At 37.1% G+C, this 7,469-nt stretch overlaps 1 long non-coding RNA gene across 1 annotated transcript; it reads left to right on the top strand.

Annotated features, from left to right (window-relative positions):
* The first annotated feature begins 3,512 nt into the window (after positions 1-3,512).
* LOC145694157 (uncharacterized) lies at positions 3,513-7,122 on the top strand. The gene is made up of 2 exons (XR_014132945.1): positions 3,513-3,884; positions 6,413-7,122. It is a non-coding gene; the product is annotated as an uncharacterized LOC145694157 (long non-coding RNA).
* Positions 7,123-7,469: the final 347 nt, after the last annotated feature.

Below are 7,469 nucleotides of genomic sequence, written 5' to 3'. Positions count from 1 at the left end.
CTTATTTTCGAGGTATTTACCAAAAATTACAAAATTTGCGGTAGTTTGATTTTGCCGGCAAAAATCTTTTAAAATATATAACAGTGTTCGTTTTACTAGGCTTCTTCTTAACTTATTTAAATATTAGGTTGGGCTGCCAAACTCCAATTGTAGATGCACATATTGTTGATAAGTTTTTGCTACTTCATTTTGGCGTATCACATTGATTACTAGTGCAAGCACTGACATAATATTTGGTCTAGGAATTAATTCGTGCGGGTGGACAAGAGATGGCGCAACGAACGGAGCGTCCCACAGTTCCGTGTATCCACACATGTGTTGCAAACCCCTGTCATCGCGTATCGTTCGTAGTATAGGGCAGTGGATTAAAGCGTCAACAACACCAGTTTGTAGTTAAGTGAACATGGCGCAATTTGTGCCTGATAACGTGTTTTTGCGGGGTGTCCTGCTGCATTACTTTAACATGCAGAAAAGTGCGACTGAAAGTCATCGTATTTTGGTGGAAGTGTATGGTGACCATGCTCTAGCTGAACGAACGTGTCAGAAGTGGTTTGCACGGTTTAGAAGTGGTGATTTCGGCTTGGCAGACCAAGAGCGAGCTGGACAGCCCAAAAAATTTCAAGACGAAGAATTGACAGCATTGCTCGAGCAGGATTCGTGTCAAACGCAGGAACAACTTGAGAAAGCATTAGGCGTTGATCAAACAACAGTCTCCAAACGCTTGAAAGCCATGGGAATGATTCAAAAGATGTCACATTGGGTTCCACATGAATTGAAAGACAGAGACGTTGAAAGACGAAAAACCATTTGCGAATTGCTGCTTCAACGACAGAGCAGAAAGGGGTTTCTGCATCGAATTATTACGGGTGATGAGAAGTGGATCCATTACGAGAACCCTAAACGAAAAAAGGCCTGGGTGAAACCAGGTGAACCAGGTCCATCACAACCAAAACGAGATATTCACTGTGCAAAGGTTATGCTGTGCATATGGTGGGATATGAAAGGTGTGGTGTACTATGAGCTGCTGCAACCGGGTGAAACTATGAATGGAGAACGTTATCGACGACAATTAATGCGTTTGAAGCAAGCTCTGGCCAGAACACGACCAGAATGGGAGAACAGACATGATAAACTTATTGTTCTACATGATAACGCTCGCCCACATGTCGCAAAACCGGTCAAAACCTATTTAGAAAATGTCGGATGGGAAGTTTTACCCCACCCGCCGTATTCACCAGACGTTGCTCCTTCGGACTACTACTTGTTCGATTGCATGAACAACGATTTGATTGGACAGCGGTTTACTTCTTCAGAAGATATCGAAACATGGGTCTCTGACTGGATCGCTTCCAAGGATGAGGACTTCTTTCGCCACGGAATCCGTACATTGCCTGACAGATGGGCGAAAGTGGTGGCTAGCGATGGACAATATTTTTCTTAAGGTATTATGTATTTTGTGTTTGTACTACAGCTTCAATGTGTGCGTACCAACCGCACGAATTAAGGCCTATATTTAAAAACACTCCTTAAGGCTACCTTAACTCAAGGATTCCTTGAGAAGCCTCCCTTGACTGAAATCGGTATTTATAACCCTTCCTTGATGTCAAGGAACCCTTGAGTTCAAGGAAGCCTTAATGAAAATCTCTCCTTGACTCAAGGTAGCTATCGACTAACCTTAAGCCTTCCTTGAGTTCTTTAACAGTATAGAGATTCGTGTTCTGGCATGGAAATAAACGATTTTGTTGAATGTCATGTATGTGGAAGAACAAATATTAAAAAAAATATTACTTTGCGATGACTAATGATGCGTCAAGACATACGAGGCACATAGAAAATCCACGAGCTGTATAACGATAATCAATTCTTTGAGAGATACAGGTAAGTCAACTATGCATCTTGATTTTAACTTTTATGCTAATTTTAATAACAGTAACATAGTGACAAAAATAACAAATATTCATTGTACACACAAAGTATGAGTAGTTCCACTTATTTTCCTTTTACTTTTCTGGGAGTTTTTACAGTTATATTCTCTATGGGTTGTAGATCCTATTCTCGTTGGGCACTTCTCTCTTCGGACCTTTCGTTTTAACTATTTCGTCTTATTTTTTGAACCAAGAGACATTCACTTCATGGCGTTGTATTCCATGTTTAAATTGCTCTAATCATAATTTTCATTTAGCCATGTGTAAAAAAAAATTCCCAATATAATTTATAGTTTCAAGTTTACCTACATATTATTTTAAAAATTAACTGCAATAACAAAATAGGTTGGGATGGTTTAGGTTAGAATAGCTTATTTTATTAATTTTCACAGTAGATCCTTGTAATACATCTAGTGCAAGATACAATAACATAAGAACCATACGCATGGGTGCTGCACAAGGTTAAGACAGAAAATCATGCAACTCAGGAGCCAAGGAACATGAAGATAAAAGGAAGTAGGACTTTATATATAGCCTATTACCAAAATTCATTACTTGTATAAACAAATCTTATACTTGATACCGGTTTGTGTTTGTGTAAAATTAAATTGGCAGAAGGAAATTTATTTACGTGTTCAACTTGTATCTCAATATATCGGCACGTTCGTATAATTAGATTAAGAATGTAGTGTTTTGTTGTTTTTAGCCAAGAAGTATAATGCAATTGTATTATAGAAGGGAAGCAGACACTAATTACATAAAATGTAAAATGTTTACGATTTGTTACCGAAGTAGACACAATATTAGGTTAGGTAGGCATTAATTGTACACAATGTAAAATTTTCACAATTTGGTACTATTCCAGATTAAGTATCCATGTTTAAATTCATTAATTATGACTTCTTTTGCTCAGGAAATGGTTCTTGTAAATTGTTTCTTATGGAAGGAATTCCATTCATATGTGTAGATTAATTTTAGGGGGACTTAAACATTATATGACATACTCTGTGCAGACATGCTGTAAAAACGACAATTCAAAAATCAAAAATCGATTTGTGCTAGATAGCCTTTAAAAACCACAAATGTTATCTAAACGAGTCAGGGCAGGGCAAAACTAATGGCCCCGCTCTGTAGCAAGGGGCTACGTCCGAAGGGAGCAGGCGCGTCAGTGACGGTTGGTAGTTTTTGAAGCTTTGGTTTGCTCCATATTCTTGTACGTCAAATATACGCTGCTCGACTTGAGTGTCATTTACCATTGTGATATTCCTCATTTTCATGAGATTTTCAGCAGGGATACAGGGACCTTCAGAGAATACACCTGTGTAGGAGTAATGTTAAGGAAATTATGAGGAGCGGACATAAATGCCTATTCGGTAATCCATATCTCCGCGCCTGGTTATTTCCGTAACATGTCTCCTGCACATGCGTATTGTACAAAGGTTCATGTACTCAAAAACCGGTCTCGCTTCCATTGTTCATATATTCGCCCTGGTCATTTCTGTAGCATGACTTCTACGCAGAAGTAGAATTTTATTTTGAAGTACCGGTATGAAATAAAACGACAGTAACCTAACCTAGCTACTAACGCCACACTTACTTTCGTGCTCCATACTGGTCATGGCCTGTCTTCCACCTTTAAAGTCCGCGAACACGCTCATTTGATTTTCAAGTATTAACTGGAAATGTTTAGGTTAGGTTTTATTTCTGTTGATCATAGGTTTATTACACAAAGTGTGTCGATTTTGGTTTTAGTTTCAAACTGTATTCATTTCTCGTTTCAGGTTTTGGTTTTAAGCTGTATTCTTTTCTCGGTCCAGGTTTTCGAAAGTAATATTTCTGAGATAAATTTTTCCATTACTGGGAGACGATTTAGAAAATATTATTTTGTGGGAACGTTCACTACCAGCAATTCTGAAAGTACTCACGGTTTTAAGATTCTATGTGAATGGGAACTATCAGGTAGGCGCTATTTTCTATGAACCACATAACATATGAATTTTAAAAAAATGTAGTCTGCCATTTTCACTATGTTTTCTTCAAAAACTAGTTTAATATTTTATTGCTCAATATTACCAGTAGTAAAATCATGTTTCTTTTTCATTATTTTCAGACCATACTATTATATACGAGAGTCACTACGAAAGTTTTGAAATGTGAAATAACTTACATACTTAAAATCAATTTAACACTTACATTTTCTCAAAGTATTCACCATTACACTGTACACACTTTTGCATCCTCGAAAACCACTTTTGGAAGCAGTGTTGCCAGTCTTTTTCTTCAAGTGTTGAAAGTTCATTCTCGTAAGCCACTACAGCTTCTTCAGGGCTGCAAAATCTCTTCCCACGCATGCGATCTTTGATCCTGGGGAACAGAAAAAAGTCACACGGGGCCAGGTCAGGGCTATATGGCGGATGAGCCATAAGTTTGACCTCCGTAGATTCTAAAAACTGAATTGTGATGTTGGCCGTGTGTGCGGGCGCATCTGATGAAGCAGGATCCCACGCAATCCAGTTTTTGGACGCCGTTCCCGAAGCTTCTGGAACACTTTTGTTAGGCAAACAGTGGTGTACCACTGAGCAGTAACAGTCCTTTGTTCTTCAAGTGGAACAGTTGCTACATGGCCAGATTTGGAAAAGAAAGTTGCGACCATCCTCTTCCTCACACTTCGCGGTCGCTTCACTTTCGTGGGTGGATTTTCGTCTGGAAAGATCCAAACTGTAGACTGGCGTTTATTTTCAGGGACAAATTGATAGATCCAAGTCTCATCACCAGTAACAATGTCAGAGACGCGTCGAGAATTGCTTCCATCGAATCTTGCAAGCATTTCTTCACACCATTCCACACGCATGCGGTTCTGCTGTTCAGTCAACGTGTGAGGCACCTAACGAGATGAAACCTTCCTGAGCCGAAGATGATCATGAAGAATTTTTGTTACTGCTGGCGATCCAATGTTCACTGTAGATTCAATGTCCTTGAAAGTTGTTCGAGGATTTTCTCGAATGATTTGTTCCACAGCAGCAATGTTTTCATCTGACACAGCTGTTGCCGGACGTCCAGCTCTCTCATCATCTTTAAGCGATGTTCGGCTTCTTCTGAATTCAACAAACTACCGAAAAATTGTAGCACGGGAAGGAGCAAGGTCCCCAAATGCCCCCTGCAAACGGTCAAGGCTTTGTGTCTCGTTCATACCACCTTTGGAATCGTAAAGGATCATTGCCCGAAAATGTTCCCTTTCGAGCTCCATTCTAGACAGCCGAATATACTGCTCACATCAACAAACAAGCGAAGGCGATATGGCCACGCCGATAAGCGAGGTGAGTTGAAACTTGCTTCGGTTCTTCGCTCTGGATACCGCTACCGAACGCAGTTGTTGGAATTCAAACACTGTGCCACAACAATGCGTATCTCAAAACTTTCGTTGTGACCCTCGTACTGGGTTACACTTCGTATAATAGAAAATATAGAACTTTGTAGTCCCCAATAAAATGTTACAGCACCAAACACACGATACAATTTCGATTATTTAATGGTGTTGAACATTTCACAGCAAAATTTTATTTGTCACATAAACAGTAGGTACCAGCGATTATGTGATTATATTTTAATGGCGAATTATACAAAAAAGGTTTATGTTCTTATCTTTGTCTTATCTTTCCTAATAATCAATATTTCAATCTTTTCCATAATTGCTCTTTTCTTTTCTTGAAAGTTTTGCAGTTGAAAACCATGATTCAGTGGTCTATATCAAAGTTTATCTCTGATGAATCAATCGCATAATTCGCAATACTCTTTGTTAATATCAAAGTCACTTTCGTAATTAATTTATATCATACTTTTAGAAAATAGCTCAGAACAAAAATAACAACAGAATAAATCAATTTATTCATAGTTCCATGATTTTCAGCAAGATAAAGAACTATACAAGTTGTTAAAGAAAAGAATATACACGTAGGTATTTCTTCCTATCAACAATCCGCGAAATGGTGTCAAGATTATACCTTCAGGTTCTTGTTCGGATTTTAGCAAACTCTCTTTCGAGAATAATAAAACTAGTTTATTCTCCCATTGCATCCTCATAATTGATAATTGATAAAATTATGTAGGTGAGTCTTAGCTACAGCATTTGATGAAAAATAACATAATCTAAGAAACTTAGTTATAATTTTCATTTTCTGATTAATTTAATTTATTTTACAGATAATAAACAAAAACAACTGTAAATTAGGGTTGTTAAACTTAATGGCAGTGAGGCTGCTCCAAAAGGGATTTTATTAAAAATTAGCTAATATTTACCATTTTCCATCTACTCATTCCTAAATCAAAAGTAGACACAAATGTGACTTTCCATAATTATAGGTAGCGTTGTTTCACACGGGAAAGGTGCATCTGAATAAATTTTGAAGTTGCAAAATTAGCAAAAAAGATTCCAGTAAGAATATTCCTGATGTTTTTTAATGTAACGTATTTCTGTGCTTGTTTTACAGATACACATTGAAGATAACCAATTTCATGAGCCACCCAACAATTTGCCAGATTGTGAGGAAAGTATTATCAGTCTTTGCTCGTCGCCTGATATATGTGATTGATTCCCCATTCCTGAAGTTCAATTTCATCAAATGGCTAGTTTTCCTAGAGTTGTAGGATATATTGACTGTAGATATATTCCAAAAAGAAATCCTCGCAGGAAAAGCACTGAAACATTTAGAATCAAGAAATGCATCCTTAGTGTTAATGTACAAGTGGTGAGTGGCCCAAATAAAATGGACAACAGAAAATATTACTTAAGAAGAAATATTGGAAACGGTTAGCTGTTCTTGCACAGAGACCAAAATGTTTAGAACAGAGGAGTGTCCATGTGTATGTGTCATACAGAGGCTTCAATATATTGATGTTTGTGCGTGCGTATTATGTAAAAACCAGGAACGTTCTCTGTCACCGGATCCACCTCGTGACAATGATTCTTCTAATGACTGATCAGTTTGTATTACTAATTTGATTGTAGTCCTTATTCCATCTTTATCCCTGTGTATTCATACTATGATAACTATTTTGAAAGTAAGCATAGAGCAAATATCTGTGATATTGCAGCACCAAATATTCTAACAAACAATGTGAAGTTTTAATATCGGTTATTGATTACTATATTCTTAAGAAATTTACAACAGTAAATAAACTTCTCTCAGTATATTTGTAACTATTTGTTGTTCGAAATTTTATTTTTTATAACTTCATGCAGAACAAACATTGTCGTACAAACCATTGCTACTCACAATGTCCATGCTTGGCTACTCGGCGCCCATATCGTGTTTATTTATTTATTTATTTATTAAGTGATTATCAGACGTTTTCATAGGACGGTAATATATATGTTCAATACCTTTTCAATATTGTTTTCATTTCAATCAATTGTAAAATCTATTCTTTAAAAAAATGCAAAGTAGGCTTCATTGTAAACCAACGTCACAAACTTTAACATTTTGTTCTACTGTACGCGGCAAAACAAACGGTACTGAAATCACATCGTTGACAATTATTTATTTT

The sequence above is a fragment of the Thermobia domestica genome, chromosome 9 (assembly GCF_964235325.1).
Source record: "Thermobia domestica chromosome 9, izTheDome1.hap1.1, whole genome shotgun sequence".
Classification (NCBI taxonomy): Eukaryota; Metazoa; Arthropoda; class Insecta; order Zygentoma; family Lepismatidae; genus Thermobia; species Thermobia domestica.
This window is presented reverse-complemented; position numbering and strand designations above follow the sequence as displayed.